The 26,376-nt window shown below is 40.0% G+C and overlaps 1 protein-coding gene across 4 annotated transcripts in view; it reads left to right on the plus strand.

The window, feature by feature from the left end:
* The first annotated feature begins 2,631 nt into the window (after positions 1 to 2,631).
* The window catches only part of opn5 (opsin 5), a 70,366-nt gene continuing 46,621 nt past the window's right edge, over positions 2,632 to 26,376 (plus strand). For 2 of the 4 annotated variants that reach the window (XM_026143293.2, XM_080289964.1), the window contains exons 1-2: positions 2,633 to 2,945; positions 3,292 to 3,309. The gene's annotated coding sequence lies outside the window, so the exon portion shown is untranslated. The other 2 variants (XM_026143295.2, XM_026143296.2) reach the window with 2 other exon arrangements.

Consider the following 26,376-nt stretch of genomic DNA (forward strand, 5'->3'; position numbering starts at 1 on the left):
GGATTAGCTGAAGGCTTTTCAGTGAGTTTTTTGGACATCCTGATAATAATGAATTACAGTAGTCCAGCCTGGAAGTAATAAATGCATGAACTAGTTTTTCAGCGTCACTCTGAGACAGGATATTTCTAATTTTAGAGATGTTGCGCAAATGGAAGAACGCAGTCTTACATATTTGTTTAATATGTGCGTTGAAGGACATATCCTGGTCAAAAATTACTCCAAGGTTCCTCACAGCGTTACTGGAGGCCAAGGTAATGCCATCCAGAGTAAGAATCTGGTTAGATACCATATTTCTAAGATTTTCAGGGCCGAGTACAATAACCTCAGTTTTATCTGAATTAAGAAGCAGAAAGTTAGCGGCCATCCAGGTCTTTATGTCTTTAAGACATCCCTGCAGTTTAACTAATTGGTGTGTGTTATCTGGCTTCATGGACAGATAGAGCTGGGTGTCATCTGCATAGCAGTGAAAATGTATGCTATGTCTTCTAATGATGCTGCCTAAGGGAAGCATGTATAATGTAAGCAGAATTGGTCCTAGCACTGAACCCTGTGGAACACCATAATTGACCTTAGTGTGTGAAGAGGACTCTCCATTTACATGCACAAATTGGAGTCTATTAGATAGATATGATACAAACCACTGCAGTGCAGTACCTGTAATACCTACAGCATGTTCTAATCGCTCTAATAGGATATTATGGTCGACAGTATCAAACACTGCACTGAGGTCTAGCAGGACAAGCACAGAGATGAGTCCACTGTCAGAGGCCATAAGAAGATCATTTGTAACCTTCACTAAAGCTGTTTCTGTGCTGTGATGAACTCTGCAACCTGACTGAAACTCTTCAAATAAACCATTCCTCTGCAGATGATCAGTTAGCTGTTTGACAACTACTCTTTCAAGGATTTTTGATATGAAAGGAAGGTTGGAGATTGGCCTATAATTAGCTAAGACTGCTGGGTCTAGAGATGGCTTTTTGAGTAAAGGTTTAACTACAGCCAGCTTGAAGGCCTGTGGTACATAGCCGATTATTAGAGATAGGTTGATCATATTTAAGATCGAAGAATTAATTAATGGCAGGACTTCTTTGAGCAGTTTTGTAGGAATGGGGTCTAAAAGACACGTTGATGGTTTTGGAGGAAGTAATTATTGAAGTTAACTCAGAAATTTCAATTGGAGAAAAAGAGTCTAACTTAACATCACAATGAACAATGAAAGACGCCTTAACGCCCACTCACATCCTGGGCCAGCTGACCTCAGGAATTCGCATGATAAGGTGGGGCCAGGTTTCACAATGAACTCACCCGAAACTCTGGCTGATTGGGACCCACGCCCAGTTTCACACCTTGGCTCAGGCGATTAGAGGATCATCAGGGGGTCCTTTTGTCCCTCCGTGGGGGGTCACTCCCACTAGGTTTATATCTGGGACTCTCCACCATTTGACCTTAGAACTGAAGAAGCTTCTCGGATGAGAGGTGAAACGTCTTCAAGCAACTTAAAGAAGTCCAGACGCTTTTCTTTGCAAGCTCCTTTGACTTTTCGTTCTTATTCTCATTTAAAATGTCTAGCTTTTAATAGATAATTATCTGAATCTTACAGCCAAAGTTTTTATCTGATGTAAAATGTATAGAAATTATACATATACCAACAAGACATGCATTTTCTGTTGTACAGTTCATTTGCTGTTATGGAGTTCTTGTTATGGAAAAAAAGTGTCTTTTTTTGTTTCAAAATAGCTGATAACTGTTCGCTGATAGCTGCCAACATCTGCGAACAAATATAATTCTATAAAGTTGTTCTATATAGTGTGTAACTGTTGATATAGAGGGTTATTATATTTATTGCTAATGCAATTATATGGCACATTGACTTCTGAGGAAATTTTAGATGGCACTCATCATCAAAAAGGTTGCCTACCACTGGTTTAGAGTCTACTGCTGAAAATTTAATAATGATTAAATGATGAACACAACATGCTCAGATCCCATGACTGTCATCTTTTGATATTTGTTCTTTTCTGCAAAGGCATTTTGCTACTTCTCCTCCTCCTTTTGACTAATAAAGTAGTAGCAGAAAATACAGATGGAAAAAAGTAGACATTTGGTTGATAGTAAGAAGTTCCATTAGTCTAGTCATTCTGTTTCTTGGTTCAAGCAACTCTCTTCCCCTAAGTGTCCTAGAAGAGTCATTGCATGTCTGACAGCTGCCACATCATCCTACCACTGATACTTGTTCTCCTTTGTGGTCCCAGAAATAGGTGATCCATTTACCCCCAAGAAAATAAAATCAGTATGATTTGCAAAAATCTGACATTTATGAGTTCAGTGGTACATAAATAAAAGTGAATTCAAGACAATAGCGCTCCCCGATTCCCAGTTCAAAATATTCATTTTTCAATAGTAGGCTTTAGTACTTCACTAGGCTTTAGATCATCACTTCATTTACTGTCTAACTCATGTGTTTTTAGCTCCTATCCCACCCTGAGGAGTTTACAGCCCTTTCTACCTGCACAGTCATTCCTTTGTGCCTGGGGATATTAGGCATAACCCTGGTCTATGAAATTATATAGAGTCAGGGCTGACGTTTTTTTTTTCACATACACTGGAATCAGGCAGGAGATGGGCTAGTCCATATTAAAAAAAAGAAAGAAAGAAAAAAAGGTGGTGAAAAAAACCTCTTGTGTTTTATTTTGAAAGTCGTGAACGGAACTTGAGTTGGCTGAACGCGCTTGTTAAAGCTGGGCTGCTTCCCTGACTTAAAGCTGCTGCTCGGCAGTGGAGCTTCAGAGCGCCTTTGCAGCTCAGGAAAGTGGAAGCAGCTTCACGGGAATTTTTCTGTTTACAGCCCCAGCAGCCGAGCGGTTTCTTTTCTAACACTGAAATTGAAACGTGGGACCGTGGGAAATACACTGACTTCGGAATGACTGATGACTGATGATCAAAGAGTGAGTAAAAAGCCAACCCTTTAACACCGTTTTTCTGTTAAACGCACGTGCTTCATGTAAAGCATGTTTTCTGAAAAGGATTTTTTTTACTTTACTAATTTTTATTTTTCTATCATTCGTTTTAGTCACAGGGAATTCCCAGGATGAAATAAATAAATAAAAATAAAAAAATCTAATATTAATAACAAATGCATAAAGCTTTAAAGTCTCAGTTAAAAATGTTTTAGAACTTAAAGCATTTTACAAATCATTTTAAATGAATATTCCTGTAATTACAGCAATTCTTTTTCTCATTCATTTAAAAAAAAGTTTTATTTATTTCTCTTTTTTTATTTTTTTATTTTAGGCCTCCACAAATAAGTAGGTAAGTACATATCTGCAATCAGCTGGGTCTATTTTACTATTTTTTTTCTTGCCTTAGTTTTTACCTTTTAAAACAAGACACCACTAGACACCTTTCTGAATAATTTTGTTACATTTATTTTTTAAATGAACAACAGCTCTTTTGTTAATTGCTTTTGTTTCTTTCTCTTTATTTGCTCATCATTGAGTCTGGGACCACAGGTTCCACCCCCTTAAAGACACAGGTTTTTCTTGTCACTTGGCATGACCACTACATACAGTGGCGGAGCGGGGAGGGGGGGGGGGCTTACTGGGCTTAAGCCCGGGGTCTTTTGGAGTGTAATTTTTTCATAGTTAGATGCCTGGCTGACAACTGTATAAAGAAAAAAACTACACACAATATTCGAAGCACATAGTGCACACTGTGGGAATTTACGACTGTGCGTAAATCCCCCCTAATATTGGTATGATCCGAGCTCAGGCACTAAGCGGGGCGGGGCAGCTGCTGCCTGCGAGTCCGCTGTTGGAGAAACGGAGCTAGGCAGACAGAGGAGAACTGAAGTTTGACCAGGTACCAAAGCAAAGCATTCGTACTGTACAAATAATGTAAATATGACGGTGTATCACGAAAGATTGATATCAAACTGATCACTTGACCCATATTATGTTACTCGCTCTTCAAGTGAATCAACAAATGGCGAAATGAAAAGCCGAACAACAACAATGCTGTTTCTTTAGAGAGTCTCAGCTTACATGTGTGTTTATTTCATATTTTCAGTTGTTACCCTCCACGGCTAAATAAATCAGTTTCAGTAATGTACTGATATACAAGAATGGACATAAGGAGCGTCTTTCAAAGAAAAAACTCTGGTAGTATTTTATATATTATGCTTTGAATGTTGTTCAGTATATTTCTATGCAAAACATGAGGAACTTCATTACACAGCAGTATATTCACAGTTTAAACCAGATACTTACCTACACTTTATGGAAAACACAACATTTTTTTACTGTACAACATTAATTTAGAGTAAACTTGTTTTGTTTTGGATAAATAAATATTGAAATATCTTTTGAATTAGTTAAATGTCAGAATAAAGAGAGACAGAGCTGTCTATTTTTATCACTTTCATCAAATTTAGCAGTACATGTACACTAAGTTTGTTAATTAATAAGAAAACTCCAGACGATTCCATTCTGAGCTGAAGAAGCTTCTGATAAGTTAGTAGAGTCCATGTGAGTAAATTGGTGGCACACCTGTGGATGCATATAAGGCAAAACACAGAGCCTGTTTCTTTGAAATGGGAAAATCAAGAGATGTCAACCAAACACCAGAAACAGAACTGTGGAGCTCCATAAGTGTGGCTCAATTTTGAATACAATTTGGTGCCATTTACAATTAAGAAATACAGATAGTTTCTCTCTTTACTCTTAAAGTTAACAAATATGTTTTTTATATTTATCAATCTAAAAAAATAAACATTTAGTCCAATTTGATGTTAAAATTAAAATTTGATCTGAAGAGTGTGTAAATATCTGGTTTCAACTGTATATTTGATTATTGTAAGCACAAAGAGGAACAGAGAGGGAGAGAGAGGGGAGATGGAGAATGAGGACAGAACAGAGATGGAACAAGAGCAGGTGAGACACACATGTTAGTCAAATGGTTGTTTACCAAAAGTATCACCGTATCATAGGTCCTCATGTATCTCGTACCTAGTGTTTCTTTTTAGGTTTGCAATTTTTCAAATTCTACATTTATTAAGTTATGCAGGCTTGTTTGCACAACAAGGCTAAATAATTATATAAACTTTTCTCAATCTAAATAGTGTACTTTGGTAGAATTAAAAAGTGCAGGTCTACGATGATTTTCAGTGCTACTATCATCTAGTTCTAGTTCTGATTCTGTCTTGGTTAAATCCCAAGTAGTCCTGATTTTGAACTGTTGTAGTCCTGTTTTAATTCCGGATCAGTTCAGGGTCTGGTTGAATTGGGGTTTAGTCCTCGAGTCTTGATACAGCCCCGACTTTGTTCTGCCTTGCTGCTTAATTAAAAAACTAGTTTAAGGTGTCCTGCATATGTGATATATTTTTTTCCCTATATGAAGTCATCTTTGAACAAAACTCAAAACTACCCTTTAGGGCTAAGCCCCAGGTGTTTCAAATGTCTGGCTCCGCCTCTGACTACAGACATAGTAAAATGTTCAAAATAAAGTCATCCACAGGCAAAATTAATATAATAATTCCTTAGTGATGTTGGTCAGCTACTGTAGACCCCAGAGAGGTCTGTCTCCTTGTTAAACATAAACAGATGGTCATGCAACTCTAGTAATATTCTCATCTGGGATTTGGTGGAAGTGGTGCATCACAGTCACTGAGCAGATGAAAATCCGTTCACTATAGCTGTGTGTTACAGCTGGGATCATTACATTGCAAAATTAAGTTCTTTCCCCCATAACTTAATTTTTTTAGAATAATAAAATATTAAGTGATTGTATTAAAATGAGCAGAAGTGTGGTATAGCCTAGGTGTCTGTGAAGGTTCTCAGTCATCCAGGTCATCGTAGTCAAAGGAGCTTGCAAAGAATATAGCCTAGGGTTTAAGGTGGGATTTGGCAGGTGTAGGAGATGTGCAGTGGAGCATGGGAAAAGGAATCTCTTACAAATGACAGATGTAAAAATTTATGTTTTTAGTTCCAGTAGATTTTTCTTTGTGCGCAGGCTGTGATCAGCTGATCTGTGTCACAAAGAGCCATTATTTCCTTTGATAATAATGTCTTATCTTCCTCTCCCGTCCTCTCATTCTTACATTTTTTTTTTTTTCATTTTTGGGTGTCACACTTTAATGTTTTTTTTCCTTTCCCTGATATGTACAGCATTTTTACACAGCAAAATTTCGCTTTTAAGACATCATGTGTGGCATATTGCACAGAACTAGAGATACACTGATTTAATTTCTCTGAAAGTGTGACCCACTGATACGTATTTTTGCTAATTTTCTATCTAACAATTATAACTGACAACCTATAGAAGCACAAATAAACTTGTTTTCATAATAACATAAATGATTAAACTACAATACAAAACAAAAACCAGTATGTTACTTGAAAGAAATATAGAAAATTTACTGAAAATTAGTTGCTTGGGCGATATGACCCGAAATTCATATGTCGATATTTTTTAGCTGGATGGCGATATACGATATATATCTCGACATTTTGTTTTTAAGCCATAAGTTAAGAACAAAAAGAGTTCTTAGTCAAAGCTGTGTCCCAGATGTCACACAGGCACTTTTATTAACATACAGCTCGGGGCGGTCTGCCTCTCCCCACCGCAGGGAAAAGGGTAACACCACCTGGGTCTGGGTGCAGTTCCCCCCTCCAGGGGCAAGGGTACCTAGACCCGGTTCGTAGAGTACGCTTGGGGAGTGTGATCGTGTGTACAGCGTCTCTTTATGTCTGTCTCCATGTTGGTTGAGTGTGGAGTAAGTGCATATGAGAGCATAAGGGTGGGGATGGATGTTTGTGTCTGTGTGTGCCTGTATGTCTGTGTCTATATGTCAGGTTGGGTATCAGACGTCACCTCTCTGGGGACATCTCAGGCCCTCCAAGGTTTGGAGGCCTATCTCCACCCACCACTTCCCCTGCCGGTGGCGGACTCCCTCAGACATCGGTGCGTTGGTGGTTCTTTGTGTCTGGGGGTGGGCGTCCGGGTACACACCGGCTCACTCCTTGGCGGCCGCTTATCGGGGCCTGGAGCCTGGGGCTCGCTCGGGCCACTTCGGAGGTGGGGTGCCCCCGGCCTCTCGGCCTGGGGCTCGGTCAGTCGGGCACAGCTGGCTGCCGGCGGAGCTCACGGGCAACTCCCCCTGGCTTCTGCTCCGCGGCTGCTGAGTGAGCCCTCATCTGGGACTCTCCTCAGCTCTTACTGGGACAGTGGCGCGGCTGCCCCTCTGTTGGTCTTCCTTGGTCTGTTGTGTTCTGGGGACCTCTGGATGTCTGGAGTTTTGATCTCCTCCATACCTGCTTCATACCCTGTGGCCCCCCACACTCCCTAGCAGATCGTCACATGGAGAAACCTTTGGAATGCAAGCATGCTGATCCACACAGGTATGCACACAGGTGTACACACGGGTATTCACAGACGCGGACTACAGCTTTCTTGGCTGCTGCCTCAAAGCACATTGTACGCTGTCTATCTTGCGTGCTGCACAATATCGTTTATTATTTAGTATCTACTGATATCTACTGCTAGCTAGTTTGTGATGGTGCCCTTTTTTTTATTATGTTGCTCTTTGTTGTTTGCTTTCTCTTCTGTTTTTTTTCTCCATACAGGTGACCCAGGTGTTTTTTTGTTTTTTTTGTTTGTTTTTCTTTCTTTCTTCTCCCCCTTCTCACCGTCTCTTCTCCCCTTTGGTCTTCTTTCTCTCCCTCTCTTTCTTTCATTCTCTCTCCCTGTCCTATCCCCCAGTCATGTCTGTCCCGTTTGTAGCAACTGAATAATAAAATAAATTCATAATTATAATAAAGGTCAATCAAATGGACCAATATGGCAAGGCCATGATGATCCACTTGGTAAAATAAATCCGCTTGGCATCTTTCTTGGCCTTAAGACAACAATTCTGATGGCTAAAGATCCAAACGGGACACAAAAAACAAAAAAACCCCAAAAAAAACATACAGCGTAGATGTACATGAAGAAATTACTCAAAAATAAATTATCAGCATTTATTAAATAATAATGCTCCATAAATAAAAGAAAACAATGTTGTCTTTGTGCATAAAAAAAAAAAAAAGCTCACAATTGTGCAGTCAAAATGTAAACTAAAAGACGCTGAGCATAATAACAAAGACAGATTTCACAGCTGCTCTATTCCCAAGTTCTACTGCGTGACTGACAGGCTGGAGTTTGAAATCTGCTTCATAACCGTGTCTCTTAACAGGTGCCATTTATGGTCCTTATACACACAATACGGTAATATTACGTTGAAGCACAGTACGTATTACTCCGCGAGGCTCCTGACTATGGTAGCCATAATGCTTCAACAATGCATTAAGCAGTGCGACTTCGTAGCTTACCAAAGTCGAACTAAAGCATTTATTGACAGATTGCTGAGCGCTGTGTACCACATAAAATCGGTTCGCGGTCAGTAAGCACAACCAGAATTCATACATAAGGCACACTGTCGATTTTTGAGAAAATGAAAGGATTTTAGGCCATGCATGTCGTTAGCGCGGTTAGCTCGCTAACACGTCGACGCTGAACAGCCGCACGCACGGGGCGGTCCGCGGTAAGTCGTTAATGGAGATTTGCTGTGTCCATCTTGTCGTTGCCTGCAGGTGAAGCAATGGGGGAGGGGGAGTTGTGTTCAGTGAAGGAGAGGCGAGGCCCAGTAACGTTGCATAGTGACAAAAGTGGATGAAAGAGAGGCAAACTTGCGGCTCCACAAGTATAATTATAACGTAACATATACTATATCGATATAAACGATATTGTCACATCTTATATCTCGTATGAAAATATATCGATATTTTTAAAAAACTCGATATATCGCCCAGTCCTACTTTACCCCCATATGACATATTTTACCTCGCTAAACTTAAGCAGGTGCAGGAGATTTCTATAACAAAACAAGTATCAGTTACATCATTTTTCAGTATGTTTATAACTTCACCAGATAAGAGGATTTGTCTCTATGTCTCCATAATTGTTCTCATAACTGCTTTGAACATTTGCTTATACCAAGGCTGTTGGCTTGTAGCTTGTTTGCTGATTTTGGATAGCTTTACCTTTAGCTACTTTCCTTTTTTTTTTTAGCTTCTTTAAAGTGTCAATGTTCATGTGGGTGAGGTCAATTTAAAAGTCTGGTTAGATTTGTTGTAGGGCTGCTCAATTAATCGAATTTTAATCACGATTACGATCTGGGCTTTCAACGATCATTAAAAATGACTGAGCCGATTATTAGCCCCTCCCTCGTTTATCCGCGACACCTTAAAGGCCGGTCCAAACCGGTCGTGGCGCAAAAAAGGTTGGAGACCGCTGATTAAGAGGACCCGAGGGAAGCTCGGAAAGCTAAGCAGGAGTTATTTGGAGAGGAGAGTGACTGCCGTTGGTTGAAAAGAGAGGTAAAAAAAAAAAAACTTCAGTGGTGTTGCACACTATTTTATATTATTTTTTAAAGTCATTGTTAACCCTTTAAAGCCGGTCAGAGCAGCACGCTCCGTTTTGTGTAACTATTTTTAAATCCCTGTAGAACCGGAACCGCGTAAGCTAGCGCAATAATTTGTTTTGCATATGAAACCGGAGGAGTTGTACTTACATCTGATGCCATCAGCTTGTCCTCGGTCATGGTTTCCTTCCACATATAGCTTTGCAAAAATTGCATAAAAAGCGCTTGCAGGAACAAAAGCATAATATTCCAGAAACACGCTTCGCCGATCAGCTGTTCTTAACACTTCCCACCGTGAAACAGACGTCAGCGCGAACTATCACATGTCCGCCATTTCCTGGCCGAAACCGGAAGTGACGTCATTTTCGCGGAAATGTAGTTTTTTACTTGTAGGCCTTAAAAGCCTATACTGGTCATGTTTGACTTTTCTGAATAGTTGCTGGGATGCTTAGAACTCGAATTGCACTGCTGGAAATAGTTTATTTTGATGCACATGCTGTTTTCTTTGCAAATTTGCATCATAGGATTGTTTTTTGTTTTTCCTGCAGTATATAAAAATTGGTGTATCTCCAAAATAAAACTATGAACACACTCAAAATAAATTTCCTGTTGTAAACTATTTTTTGCAACTTTTTTGTATTTAAAGTTTTGAGGGATAAACCTCTTAAATTTTTCCAAGTAATATATGTAAAAAAACAAACAAAAACGATTTAAAAATTTTTTTTGTAGTTTATTGCACTTTTTTGCAATTAATGTAGTTACTATGGACTTAATGCATACATATTATTAAAATATGGGCTATAACAGTTGTATAGCAACTTGAAATGCTCCCATAAATGGCACTACAACATGTAAAAAAATAATATAAGCTCTGGCGGACTTGGTTCTATAGTAGGTCTTAAAGGGTTAAATAAATATCGTCAAATAATCGAGATCTCAATTTCAGTGAAAATAATCATGATTATCATTTTTGCCATAATCGAGCAGCCCTAATTTGTTGTTATGAATACTTTTGTGGCATTCCCCATATGGTTTAATTAGGAAAAGTTTGTATTTTCTCACAGTAATGGTGTGTGCACACCGAACGCGATTGACGCGAACAAAAACGTGCCAGACGCCCCTAATTTGACGCGTGCACATTCGCACCTTAACGCGTGTCCAACACAAATCAATCGCGCGTCAAAATTGCATATTTTGACGCGCGTGAACCGGAAATGTCGGAGGAATGTGGGAGGAAGTTGTGCCATCGAGTAAAACGTTATCAGTGCTTGCTGTACATACAGTGGGGCAAAAAAGTATTTAGTCAGCCACCGATTGTGCAAGTTCCCCCACTTAAAATGATGACAGAGGTCAGTAATTTGCACCAGAGGTACACTTCAACTGTGAGAGACAGAATGTGAAAAAAAAATCCATGAATTCACATGGTAGGATTTGTAAAGAATTTATTCGTAAATTAGGGTGGAAAATAAGTATTTGGTCACCTCAAACAAGGAAAATCTCTGGCTCTCACAGACCTGTAACGTCTTCTGTAAGAAGCTTTTCTGTCCCCCACTCGTTACCTGTATGAATGGCACCTGTTTGAACTCATCATCTGTATAAAAGACACCTGTCCACAGCCTCAAACAGTCAGACTCCAAACTCCGCCATGGCCAAGACCAAAGAGCTTTCGAAGGACACCAGGAAAAGTATTGTAGACCTGCACCAGACTGGGAAGAGTGAATCTACAATAGGCAAACAGCTTGGTGTGAAAAAATCAACTGTGGGAGCAATCATCAGAAAATGGAAGACATACAAGACCACTGATAATCTCCCTCGATCTGGGGCTCCACGCAAGATCTCATCCCGTGGGGTCAAAATGATCATGAGAACGGTGAGCAAAGATCCCAGAACCAGGTGAATGACCTGCAGAGAGATGGGACCAAAGTAACAAAGGTCACCATCAGTAACACACTACAACGGCAGGGAATCAAATCCCGCAGTGCCAGACGTGTTCCGCTGCTGAAGCCAGTGCATGTCCAGGCCCGTCTGAAGTTTGCCAGAGAGCACATGGATGATACAGCAGAGGATTGGGAGAATGTCATGTGGTCAGATGAAACCAAAGTAGAACTTTTTGGTATAAACTCAACTCGTCGTGTTTGGAGGAAGAAGAATACTGAGTTGCATCCCAAGAACACCATACCTACTGTGAAGCATGGGGGTGGAAACATCATGCTATGGGGCTGTTTTTCTGCCAAGGGGACAGGACGACTGATCCGTGTTAAGGACAGAATGAATGGGGCCATGTATCGTGAGATTTTGAGCCAAAACCTCCTTCCATCAGTGAGAACTTTGAAGATGAAACGAGGCTGGGTCTTCCAACATGACAATGATCCAAAACACACCGCCCGGGCAACAAAGGAGTGGCTCCGTAAGAAGCATTTGAAAGTCCTGGAGTGGCCTAGCCAGTCTCCAGACCTCAACCCCATAGAAAATCTGTGGCGGGAGTTGAAAGTCCGTGTTGCTCGGCGACAGCCCCGAAACATCACTGCTCTCGAGAAGATCTGCATGGAGGAATGGGCCAAAATACCAGCTACTGTGTGTGCAAACCTGGTAAAGACCTATAGTAAACGTTTGACCTCTGTTATTGCCAACAAAGGTTATGTTACAAAGTATTGAGTTGTATTTTTGTTATTGACCAAATACTTATTTTCCACCCTGATTTACGAATAAATTCTTTACAAATCCTACCATGGGGATTCATGGATTTTTTTTTTTTCACATTCTGTCTCTCACAGTTGAAGTGTACCTCTGGTGCAAATTACTGACCTCTGTCATCATTTTAGGTGGGGGAACTTGCACAATCGGTGGCTGACTAAATACTTTTTTGCCCCACTGTACCTGTGGGTGCAGCAGCAGGAGCTCAGGGAGCCAGGAGAAGCAATTGGGGATGGCTCTGCTGCAGAATAAGTTGGTTCTATCAAGAAAATATTAAATGTTAACAGGTTGAATACAATAATCATAGAGAAAGTATATACAGTGGTCCCTCATTTATTGCAGCAGGGGTTCTCAGAATAACTAGCCCCTCGCCACACGCTTTATACACTGTTTTCCCCACACACGAACATTAGTCACAGTTCTCACAAGTTGTTTGTCAAAGTACAAACCTTTGTAGATTGCAAAATGTTAAAGTATTATTATGTCACGTTTTGCGACGAAATGATCACCAAATTCATTGCGACTTGCTCACAAAATTCATAATAATGTTGTTTATTTATAATAACAATTCTGTTATAAGTTAATATTGTAATTAGAGTTGATATCAGCTATTTGCTAATAGGTCAGTATTGGACTGTATAACAGCCGAAATATGAAAATTTAAAACAGTAGTGTTCTGAGTTTTGAGCTTTTCCACTAGAGAGCAGTGTGCAACTTTCCAGTTGACAACACTTATTCGGAATTACCAAAAACAGAACAGCTAGCTAATCTGATTCGAATCGTGCAGAGTGTAAGCAAGTAATCTATGAACTGTTCTGATAATCAAACAAGATTATTTTTAAATTGAATTGTGTTAGTAAAGACTCATAAATAACTACATGTAACAAATGTTGGGCAAATCTGTTTATGGTTCGTGTGTCTAAAAGAAAAAAAAATTGCCTGACATATTGGATTTTTGATATCACCAAGTATCAGTGTTGGGATTGGTTTTAAATCTCATACATCAGTCATGTTCTAATTGGTATTAAGTCCAGTCCATTCCCAGTGATCACGAGAGGAAACACGAGACTGAGAATATTTGGGAAATTAATTTATCTAATTTGTCAGAAAATAAATTATCTATCTATCTATCTAAATGTCTATATTACAAGTTACACTGAAATGCTTTTTGAAATAGAAGAACTAAGGGCAAGGAAAATGTAATTATTTTTACATTTTTAAATTTTTTGCTTTAGAAAGACTTATCTGTAGACAGTGCTGCACCAGAAGGAAGAAGAATTGAACTTTGTTTTAGAAAGTACTTGAAAAGAGGGAGCATGCAATGGACACGTGATGAACTATTTTTTATCTCATAAGAAGCCTGTTTGTGTGCTCTGCAGGTGATTTTATTTTAGGCAAAGATTTTGCAAACAAATGTCAGTTAAATGTAATAACTGGGTAGTGTAAGTTGCACAAACCCCTAGTACTCAGTTACAGTAAATGTAGTTCGCAGCTGTGTTTAAATACATAAGTACTTGTGTAAATATATTGTAGTTAGTTACAAGTAGTTGTTTACCTTTTCAAACGTATGTATGGAAACTTAAATTGTTGTTGCTAGCCTCCTGAACTCATCTAAAGTGTACGGGTCTAAAATTAAGTGTGAGGCATGAGTTCTTTGGTACTTTTTTTCACCGGAAATGACCCTAAATATCAGTTTTCTGAGAAAAGGAGTCTTTCAAAGAATTTCAGAGAAGATTTGATGTCACACATGAAGTGCTACTGAAGTTACTGTCGCCGATGAAAATTATGACGCCATTATGATCAGTTGGGCATTCACAAAGATTCCTTGTATGAAGAATTGCTCCTAGAGCTGAAATTCTTAGAAATTCTTGGAGTTATAAGATTTTCTAAGAATTTGACCTTAAAGCTGAGACTGTTTCTTGTAGCAGAAATTATTTGCAAACCATCTTAGCCCTTGGGAGAAACCGTTTGGTGAGAAAATGATGACTTGTTGGAGGCTTAGGATTTTGTTTTAAACATTTTAGAGGACTATTTTTTTATTTTTATTTTTTTGCTTGTTTGTTAAGCCACTTAACACTGACCTATGAATTATTCAGGTGTAAAAGCTATCAAACTCAAGGGATCAACTAGTTTTGTGTCTACACAAAACAAAACGTAGTAGAGATTTTTATTTTAAATTGTATTTTTAGACACGTTGTTACTAGTCTTGAGAGCATTTCTTTAGTTAAATCTACAAAAAATGCCCTCAAAGTAACACCGTTTGACAGGCATAAAAAATTATTATTTTTGTACCAGCAAGGTGATTCCCAAAGAGCTGTTAGCCAAAAACATGGCATATGTCAGCATGGTGTGCAGTGCAAAATGGAAAAATTGAAAAATCCTAACAAATGACATGGGACCTGGGAGATGTATCTTGCCCTTCAGTTGAGGCTGTAGTTTTAGAAATGGTCTCAATGGGAGGTTTGCTGCCAAGAAGCCAATCTGAGGTAATCTGAGACCAAATTACTCACCAACTGGACTTGAAATCAATGGTAACAGCTTTTATGGGGTTATGAATCCAAATTTGGAATTTTTCGTTCAAGTCGTCATTATGTATGGAAGATGTCAGGAGAGAGGTACAACAGTGAGTATCTACGCCCATCTGTAAAGCATGGGTGTAGCAGCTAGAACCCTATATCACACAAGAATGACACAATGTTCCTCTCCCAAAAGTCAAACTTTTTCTCAGTTTAAACATTTGATATGTTTTCTATGTTCTATTTTGAATGAAAAATGGCTTTATGAGATTTGCAAATCATGGCATTCGGTTTTGTTTTTACATGTTACACAGCGTCTCAACGTTTTCCAAATTGGGTTTGTAGATAGCTAATGACGTTAACATTAAGTTGTTTAACAGTTGTGACTTGTGTCTAAAAAAACATCCTAAAAATACATCATGTGCAGATGTTTTGACCCAGCGGGGGTCATTTTAGGTCAGGAATAATTTAATAATAATAATTCAACTCTGCTCCAGGGAGAGGGATTTATACTATGAGCTGTATTAGGAAATACTTGAGATTTTAGTAAGGAGACACTGACTAAATAGATTGTGCAGAAGCCTTAAGGAAAAACAGTAGTCTTAATCATGCCATCAGGTACCTGCACTGTGTGAAGCTTTTTTTTTTTTTTTTAAACTTATATGCCCCACTGTGAATAGTAGTTGATATGCTCCCTTCCAAATGTCTGCTCTCTTTGCTGCAATTCAGTCTATTTCTAGGCTTTTGTTTTTTTAGATTTGCTAATTTCTTCTAATCTAATGCATCTAACAAATCTAATCTACCACATCATGTTTTGTCATTATACTCCTATAGATATATGGAGGGTCGATTAATCTTTGTTCCCAGTTCAGGTAGAAGATCAAATACCCAAACTGGCAGTGGAAAATTAAAAATGAGTTAAACCTTATTAAATTTGGGCTTAATTATCTGGAAAGCTATTTCAGCAGTATTTCCGTATTTCAGCAGCTAGCATGCACCAAACAAAGGATGTGGGTTTTAAGAAAGTATTATTTTCTAAGTGACAGAAAAATGCTAACGTTCTAACAGCTCAAAGAACACATAAGCTGTTATTGTGTAGTTTCCCTTGGAGAGAAAACTTCTTCACTAAGAGATGGAAAAAAGACATAATGTAAAGTAACAAAAGGACTGACCAACTGTAAATTTAATGCTTAGATGTAAGGTCCTTGTTCATTTTAACATCTTGCAGTACAAGTTGAAGTATAAGAATATTTTGTTGTTCACATGTTCACTGAAAGAAATTTGGTGAAATTTGCAATGAAGCCCTGTGTTTGACTGGAGCAGAGCAGCTGTGATGTTCATGATCAATATTAGGGTATAAATGTAAGGTAATGAAGCTGTATAGAAAGTAGACCTACTTTTTAGATTCCCTTTGGTTTTTCTGGTTTTTGTAACAGATATTTAAGCATTATTATGGCATAATATGAGGTTCATTTAGCTTGACAAAAAAAATTACCTGGTATAAATGTCCTCCAAAGACCTACTTTTATCTTTTACTTCAGCATTTACCAGAAAATGTTTTAACATTAGTATCTATACTTAGGCTTAAGTGACTAATGTGTATACTTATGCTTACTTTTCTTTGGTTATAATGTGAAACAGTGAAACAAAGAACAGTTCTGACTGCTCTGCTTGTGTTTTGCCAGTTTGATTTTTGTCAGAAAAAAAATAACCCTAGGATTTTTTCAGCATTATTATATAAAACATTCTTAACATAGAAGCCATATCCCAACATTTGAGACTGGAAAAAACAAAGCAGATGCACCATAAAAGACAAATACTCGCATCACACTAAAAGACCCTTTATAGCAGGCACGTGCGGGGGGGGCTTGAGCACCCGCCCCTTTCCTGATGGGTGCCCAAAGTGCCCTTTTGTTGAGGCAACTTATAAAATTTTTTTTTTTTTTTTATGTGTGTGTGCGTGCGTGCGTGCGGAGTCCTGTCTGTGCCCCTCAGCAATAATATTTAACTATTAATCACAGTTTTGCTAAATAAAAGGATCTGGCTTGCATCAGCCACATGATCACATTTAACCAATGATCGCCCTTGACGGCAGAACGCGCTGGTTACGAGCCGGGAACGAGCTCACAAAAAGCACGCGCATTTTTAGCGGTCCGGAGCTGTAGGAGAAGCTAACACAGCAGAGTGAAGCTGACCCCCCACCCACTTGAAACGTAAAGGCAAATAGGCGGAGCGGTTAGTGCTACGTTTGTGCAGATTTGTGCAGGTAAAATTAGCGTTTGTGCTGCTACGGTTTCCGAGATATTAAACTTTATTTTATAGGTCATTCAAAGGTCACCATCCCCCCAGACTGCTCCAAAACGGGCCAAAATGGTCTACTTTTTTAGTGCTACGTTTGTGCTGATTTGTGCAGGTAAAATTAGCGTTTGTGCTGCTACAGTATCTGAGATATTAAAAGTTATATTTTTTGCTGATGACATCACCATCCCCCCAGACTGCTCCAAAACAAACCAAAATGGTCTACTTTTTTAGTGCTACGTTTGTGCAGATTTGTGCAGGTAAAATTAGCGTTTGTGCTGCTACGGTTTCCGAGATATTAAAAGTTATATTTTATAGGTCATTCAAAGGTCACCATCCCCCCAGACTGCTCCAAAACGGGCCAAAATGGTCTACTTTTTTAGTGCTACGTTTGTGCTGGTTTGTGCAGGTAAAATCAGCGTTTGTGCTGCTACGGTTTCCGAGATATTAAACTTTATTTTATAGGTCATTCAAAGGTCACCATCCCCCCAGACTGCTCCAAAACAGGCCAAAATGGTCTACTTTTTTAGTGCTACGTTTGTGCTGATTTGTGCAGGTAAAATTAGCGTTTGTGCTGCTACAGTATCTGAGATATTAAAAGTTATATTTTTTGCTGATGACATCACCATCCCCCCAGACTGCTCCAAAACAAACCAAAATGGTCTACTTTTTTAGTGCTACGTTTGTGCTGATTTGTGCAGGTAAAATTAGCGTTTGTGCTGCTACGGTTTCCGAGATATTAAACTTTATTTTATAGGTCATTCAAAGGTCACCATCCCCCCAGACTGCTCCAAAACGGGCCAAAATGGTCTACTTTTTTAGTGCTACGTTTGTGCTGGTTTGTGCAGGTAAAATTAGCGTTTGTGCTGCTTCTGTTTTAAAGATATTAATGAAAATGTAAAGGTCAACCAGCCCCCCCACATTACCCAAATCCAACAAAAGTGGTATCAAACGTTTGTGCTACGTTTGTGCTGGTTTGTGCTGCAAAGATTTTCGTTTGTGCTGCTATCATTTTAAAGATATTAATAACAATTTCTAGAGGTCATCAGAGGTCAACCAGCCCCCCCACATTAATTAAATCAAACAAAATGGGTGTCAATCAACTGTGCTACGTTTGTGCTGGTTTGTGCTGCTAAAATTTTCGTTTGTGCTGCTTCTGTTTTAAAGATATTAATGAAAATGTAAAGGTCAAAAGGTCAACCAGCCCCCCCACATTACCCAAATCCAACAAAAGTGGTATCAAACGTTTGTGCTACGTTTGTGCTGGTTTGTGCTGCAGAAATTTTTGTTTGTGCCGTTATTATTTTAAAGATATTAACAAAAATTTCTAGAGGTCAACCAGCCCCCCCATATTAATGGAATCAAACAAAATGGATGTCAAACGTTTGTGCTGGTTTGTGCTGCAAAAATGTTTGTTTGTGCTGCTAACATTTTAAAATGTTTAATAAAATAACGTCTTGATGCGTGCTTAATCATCCAGGTAAGTAAATCCCAAAAGGTTGATTCTGTTCATCTGGACATTTTCAGTTGGAGAAACGTTTCGTCACTCATCCAAGTGACTTCTTCAGTCTCAGCTGACTGCAGGTTTCCCCAACCTTATAAACACCCGTGAGTGAAGTTGCCCCCCCTACCTTCTTCAAATCGAACAAAATTGATGTCAAACATTTGTCCTGCAAATTATTTTGTTTGTGCAGGTTATGTTTCCCTAATTTTATAAACAGTACATGTACAGTGAGAGAGAGATGTTACATCTGTCTTCACTTGCATCCCAGTCATAGAAGCGTTGGAGGTCGTTCATAAGAGATTACAGGATCATCCCAACCTCAGCAACAGGACCACTCTCAGCACTGATCAATTGTGTTTGCTTTTGGAACTGTCTTAATTCCACCTATTTTGCATAAGGGTCAGTACAGGCAGAAATCTAGGTGTGCCATGGGTTCCCACAGGCCCCTGGTCAAAGTCACCAAACCAGTTCGTAAGCAGGTACAGGTGTGGCCAGAAGGGTCCTCAGAGGCACTGCTTTTCCACCACAGGCCGCCACACACGACAACACCACAGACTTTCAGGAATATACAGAAACTGTCACTGCCTACATCCCAAAATGCATCGATGATGTCACAGAGACCAGGACTATCACTGTCTGGGCCAATCAGAAACCATGGCTCACAGGTCAGGTTTAAATGCTCCTAAAGTTGAAAAATGCAAGCCTTCAGAGCCGGGAATTAGGTGAGTCTAAGAACAGCAAGGGCAAACCTGTCACGTGGCATCAGCTACAGCAAAGCTTCAGCGACAGCAGAGATACTTGGAGGCAGTGGCAAGGAATACAAACCATCACAGACTACAAGCCCACTCTACAGACCGTGGTGACACAATCCCCAGACAGTGTGTGGAGATCTCTCCACCATCATTACTGAACCCAAGAAGTCATCTATCTCCTGCTTTAAGGACTACCGTCCTGTCAAACTCACCTCCATCATTATTAAGTTAAGTGCTTTGAACGGTTAGTCATGCATCAAATCAAATTATTGCTTTCCCCCAACCTGGATCCATTTCAGTTCGCATACCGGTCAAAACGCTCAACCGATGATGGAATTTCAACTGCCCCTCACTCAGCCCTCACACATCTGAACACTAGAGACTCATATGTCAGAGTGCTGTTCATAGACTTCAGTTCAGCATTCAACACCATCATTCCCCAGCAACTCATTCACAAACTGGATCTGCTGGGGATCAGCACCTTGCTGTATAACGGGCTGCTAGATTTCTTGACAGGAAGACAGCAGACAGTACGGGTCAACAGCAACACCTCCAGCCCAAGAACACGGAATACGGGGGCTCCCCAAAGATGTGTGTTGAGCTCCCTTCTCTTCACTCTGCTGACCCACGACGAGATCTACTACAGGGGTGAAGTTAACCATCTGCCAGAGTGGTACAGCAACAACAACCTGTCCCTGAATGTGGAGAAGACCAACAGTGACTCTACTTCCTCTGCAAACTGAGAAGCACAAGAGATTCAACCCCCATTATGAGCACCTTTTACAGAGGCACAGTTGAGAGTATCCTCACCAGCTGCATCACTGTGTGGTATGACTCCTGCATTGGGTTCTGCAGGAAAAAATGACAACGGGTAGTGAGAGCAGCCGAGAGCATTGTGGGGACCTCTCTTGCCTCCCTCCCCAGGAGATCTACTGCACCTGCCTCATCTGGAAGGTCGTCTCCATTACAGGTGACTCCACTCATCCCTTCAACAGCGTCTTCAGTTTGCTGCCATCAGGAAGGATACTGAAGAGCCTCCGGGGCAGAACCAGCAGACTGAGAGACAGCTTCGTCCATCGGGCTGTCAGGATGCTGACCATCTCTGGATCGAGAAGGGGGGCCCAAGGGTACATCTTTCGCCATCCTACAATGCTGTGATTGTAGCCATTCCCCACTTTCTGTGAATGGTACTCACTGCCATTGATCAATAGGCTTTGATTAGTTGTCATTGATCAATGGTCATAAGAATTTGCATACTAACAATCATGGAATTAACCCCCCGGCACATTGTTCATTCAGTGGCTAGTTTCCTTCACTATGCAAATGTACTGTTTATAAGGTTGGGGAAACCTGCAGTCAGCTGAGACTGAAGAAGTCACTTGGATGAGTGACGAAACATTTCTCCAACTGAAAATGTCCAGATGAACAGAATCAACCTTTTGGGATTTACTTACCTGGATGATTAAGCACGCATCAAGACGTTATTTTATTAAACATTTTAAAATGTTAGCAGCACAAACAAACATTTTTGCAGCACAAACCAGCACAAACGTTTGACATCCATTTTGTTTGATTCCATTAATATGGGGGGGCTGGTTGACCTCTAGAAATTTTTGTTAATATCTTTAAAATAATAACGGCACAAACAAAAATTTCTGCAGCACAAACCAGCACAAACGTAGCACAAACGTTTGATACCACTTTTGTTGGATTTGGGTAATGTGGGGGGGCTGGTTGACCTTTTGACCTTTACATTTTCATTAATATCTTTAAAACAGAAGCAGCACAAACGAAAATTTTAGCAGCACAAACCAGCACAAACGTAGCACAGTTGATTGACACCCATTTTGTTTGATTTAATTAATGTGGGGGGGCTGGTTGACCTCTGATGACCTCTAGAAATTGTTATTAATATCTTTAAAATGATAGCAGCACAAACGAAAATCTTTGCAGCACAAACCAGCACAAACGTAGCACAAACGTTTGATACCACTTTTGTTGGATTTGGGTAATGTGGGGGGGCTGGTTGACCTTTACATTTTCATTAATATCTTTAAAACAGAAGCAGCACAAACGCTAATTTTACCTGCACAAACCAGCACAAACGTAGCACTAAAAAAGTAGACCATTTTGGCCCGTTTTGGAGCAGTCTGGGGGGATGGTGACCTTTGAATGACCTATAAAATAAAGTTTAATATCTCGGAAACCGTAGCAGCACAAACGCTAATTTTACCTGCACAAATCAGCACAAACGTAGCACTAAAAAAGTAGACCATTTTGGTTTGTTTTGGAGCAGTCTGGGGGGATGGTGATGTCATCAGCAAAAAATATAACTTTTAATATCTCAGATACTGTAGCAGCACAAACGCTAATTTTACCTGCACAAATCAGCACAAACGTAGCACTAAAAAAGTAGACCATTTTGGCCTGTTTTGGAGCAGTCTGGGGGGATGGTGACCTTTGAATGACCTATAAAATAAAGTTTAATATCTCGGAAACCGTAGCAGCACAAACGCTGATTTTACCTGCACAAACCAGCACAAACGTAGCACTAAAAAAGTAGACCATTTTGGCCCGTTTTGGAGCAGTCTGGGGGGATGGTGACCTTTGAATGACCTATAAAATAAAGTTTAATATCTCGGAAACCGTAGCAGCACAAACGCTAATTTTACCTGCACAAATCTGCACAAACGTAGCACTAACCGCTCCGCCTATTTGCCTTTACGTTTCAAGTGGGTGGGGGGTCAGCTTCACTCTGCTCTGCTAGGGACCCTCCAGACGCTTTCCACGGACCTCTCCCCTCCCCTCAGTGATTCCAACCCGGACTGGCACAGTAAGGCGAACAATTCTCCAGTTCCTAGTTATCTATGCTCCAGTTTTCCCTTCAGATTATAATAGAGCTGGGCGATAGAACGATAACGATATGTATCGCGATATAACTTTTACTCGATAGAGAAATTAAGCTATCGCGATAGACTTCGCCGCTCTTGTCCTCTTAAAATAAAAAAAAATTTAAAAAAAAGGTCAGCCAATCCAAACTAAGTAGCGCAGAGCCGAACCAATCACAGCCGCAGCGTCACGTCGCGTGACTTGTTACGTACAGCACAAGTGCCAAGCCGCACGTGTGTTTGTTTGGGAAGCAGGCAGTGGGTAATAATAATAATAATAATAATAATAATAATAATAATAATAATAATAATAATAATAATAATGGATTGGATTTATATAGCGCTTTTCAAGGCACCCAAAGCGCTTTACAATGCCACTATTCATTCACTCTCACATTCATACACTGGTGGAGGCAAGCTACGGTTGTAGCCACAGCTGCCCTGGGTAATGGAGCCAGCGCGTAATGGAGGAAATGAGTGTGCCGACTAGAAAAATCTACCGAGCGTGACCGAAGAGAAAACAGATGATGGTTCCAATGCCGGAGAGATTGTCGAACGGAAGAGCCATAGAAGTTCCGTAGTGTGAAGGTATTTCGGCTATTTCAAGTCTGACAAAAAACAGAGTAGCGTGCACTGTAAATTGTGCCGAAAGCAAGTCTGGAAATACAATAAACTGGTGCATGCGTCACACTGTGCGCCACGTTATTGTTTCGATGAAATGAATTTCTACAATACTGTTACTGTTAATTCTACTCTCTGCAGTGTTTAAATGCTTACATATACACACAGTTACTGTCCCTCCACACATACGACTCGGTTCTGCTTCTATGCCCCAGCTTTGTTTACTTTTTCCCACCGAGGCTTCTAGACTTCTGATTGGCCAACATTTCTGCACGGTTAGGAATCTAGCGCCACCTGCTGCTTTGGCATGTTCATAACAGCGTTTTCCTTCATTTCTGCCTTTATGTGTGGACGGGATTATTTTTTAAAACAAAAACGGAAAATCTCCGTTTTCAAAAATACCCGTGTACGTGTGGACGTAGCCTCAGTCTCTGACTGGAAGCGCTAATTCGTCATTCGGCTTTTGTCAGACTAAAGTAACAGTTAAAACTGTTTGAAAAACTAAGCTATACAACAAGGAGAGATTGAGAATTTCCTTTTAGTTCTCAGTTTATTTGATACTGACAAAAGTTAGTCAGTTTTGTCTGTTCTTCTGCAAAACAAACTAAGATTTATTTTTAGAATTAATACTTTGTTTCTAAGTGGAATTGACAATTTAGTCTGTTTTTGTTTGTTCTGTTTTGAAACTTAAACGCTTTAGCGGCTGCCTTTTGTGTAGTTTGCAATATTTGCCTTTATTTATCTGAAAAAGTCTCATGTTCCTTAAGTACATCTACCCTGTTGAACTTATTATGGGAAATAAATATTTAAATAAAAACAAGCTGCTGATTATTTCACATTTTACTTGTGAGCAACGGCACATTTAAATCTTACAAATATAGTTATTTGGCTTATATCGTGATAGATATCGTTATCGCCTGAAATGAAAAAAACATATCGTGATATGAAAAAAATCTCATATCGCCCAGCTCTAGATTATAACTACCTCCTCCTCTGTTACAGAATATTTCCGCGGCTTACTGACCTCCTCCCCGTCCCTACAACTAGCCTGATTGGCCCCCCCCTTGTCGCGTTAGGTCGCTTTTACGATTAAAATTCATTGTAAGCATTCCTCGCCCGTGTTTGTCTGCATTTTTGGGTCCACTTTCCTGATCGAACCTGATGGTTCATGACATCCCACTTAATCTCAGAGGCTTATTGGCAACCCACACATACTGAACATTATTGGCTGATTTAAGAAAGAGGTTTTTTTTAACCATCTGTTGTACCAAGGTCGATGTTGTTATTTGCTAAGACAGCATAACATTTTTCATTTTTACATTATAGCTGTAATGAATATTTGACAGTAAGGTATTAAATTTTACAAATTCAAGTTTTCAAGTAGTGCCTACACAACCTATTCTACCTCCAAAAGTGCAAGTGTATAATCTAATGTAACTTTTGGAATTAAGTGAGCTATTTTGCATGTCTTTTTGCCATTTGGTTTATTGGTTTCCCAACTGCTATAGTAATTTTGGCTTACTTGGCTGCTTCCCATCGCCATTGGTTAACAACATTAAGGGAGTTCTTCTCTGTAACTGCTATATTTCATTTTTGGATTGCTGATATCATATCTTACTTCGGGATAAATAGAATGGGCTTCCATGAAGGTTGTGCCAGCCATAAGCATATGACGGGAAAGCCTAATTAATTTAAATTTTTTGTCAGCTGATTATATTTTTCAATTTTTTATTATTATTTTTTTTAACAAAAGAAGCTTTTGCTATCAAGCTTCCCCGCAGAATGGCTTTCATTGAATCCCAAAGAATTAGAGGGTTCACTTCTCTGTTGTCATTTTCTTTAATGAATGTATCTATTTCTTGTTTAATATGTTGATTTGTAATAGATTCATTCAGATTTGGTTTATATTGTTTTTCATGCAGCCACACGATGAGGTTCCGTGCAGGTCATGTTCGTGTCTGTTTTCGTCATGCCATTTGGTTCACAGTTTCCATGCATCTGCACAGCACTCTGTTCATAGTTATTCCTTTCAGTCAGGTTAGTGTTTTTCCAGTTTAGGTTTTTTGTTAGTTGCAGTCTCTGTCCCTGTTATGTTTTGTCTACTCCCTTTTGCATCAGCCCAAATAAAGGCTCACTTTCAGTTTAAGTTCACTCCCGTCTCTTCGCCTGTGTTCGCGCCTGGGTCCACCACACACACTCTCCACACGCTGGCCGTGACAGAAGCCCTACATTAAGGCGCCAAACAGTTTTCCTTGGAAGTGAGTCCAACTGAATTGTCAGAAAAATCGTGTTATGATCTGAGACATCCGCTACCCCAATTCTACAGTCTAACACTCTATGACATTCTTCCTTTTGCATTCTTGTTTAATTTTTGCTAATACTCTGGCTCTTTTGATTGGATTTCCCAGGCCGTTAAGCAACATCAATTCCAGACACTGTGACATAGTATACTGTTGTGGAAATAAAATGATCCTCCACCACTGACCCCAAAAACAAACAAAACCTAAACCAAAACATGGTAGATCAAATAGATGAACAATTAAAGAGAACTGTAGAATTCAAAACTCGAACAACATTGCAATATGACTCCCAATATGAGGTAAATGACACACCCCCACACAATGATGAGAGGGAGAGCCTCACTGGAAGTGAGGGCTCTCTCTTAGAATCCGTGAGAACCCCGATCTGAGTCACACTCATCCTATCTTAAGTTGTTGGCTACCTCAAGGTATAGCAATTATACACAACTTGAACTATGAAGAACATATTAATTATTCAAGAGAGCCAGATACATATTTGGAGTGATTACGTTATCTGCCCCTACACTGAAATAGTTTCTATAAAGTCAAACCCTTCTCTGTTTCCTTGTAGTTTGTCGCGCACTCTCTGAATGGCTCCGTTGTTGCTTCTCCGGGTCGCGGGTTGCCATGGTGACGCTTGCTCCAGTAGAGACATAGGGTCAAATCCTCCTCTTTCGTGTGGCTCCTCCACCGTAAATCCTCTCCGCTGCATCTCTCGTACCGCCTCCGCCGGACTGTGGTACACCTGAGGGCCTGTGTCCCAGTGGTTCCAGAGTTTTGTAAATGGAGATTGCCCTTTTGTTTAAGTGTGCTTTTCACTTCTCTATGTGCACGGCGCTGTTGTACTACCGTAGCAGTAAAGTCATGGTCGAAACCAATGGGTTTGTCTTTGACAAGGATCTTCTTCTGCCATGCGTTTCTGAGGACAGTTTCCTTTGTTTTGAACTGAAGAAAACAGACGACAATGGAACGGGGAGCAGCATCAGCACCTGGCTTAGGACCAAGGGATCGGTGAGCCTGTTGTATTTGTGGGTCAGTGCCATCAGCCATTAGCCTCTTTCTTCTGATCACATTTTCAACAAAGCTTATTACCGAGCTGCCCTCTTCTCCTTTGGGGACTCTGTAGATTCGCAGGTTATTTCTTCTCGATCTAGACTAAAGGTTTTCTAGCCTTTCGGTTAGTTTCCTCTGCCCCATTAGCGATTGTCTCAGCGCGTTGTAGGCCACCGCTGACCAGCTTTCAAGCCCCGCCACTCGTGTTTCAGCTTCCTCAAGCTTCTCGTCGTATTCTTGGACTGCTAGCTTATCAGCCGTTAGCTGTTAGTTCATATCTTCTTTGAATTTCTTCA

The sequence above is a fragment of the Astatotilapia calliptera genome, chromosome 15 (genome assembly GCF_964374335.1).
Source record: "Astatotilapia calliptera chromosome 15, fAstCal68.1, whole genome shotgun sequence".
Taxonomy (NCBI): Eukaryota; Metazoa; Chordata; class Actinopteri; order Cichliformes; family Cichlidae; genus Astatotilapia; species Astatotilapia calliptera.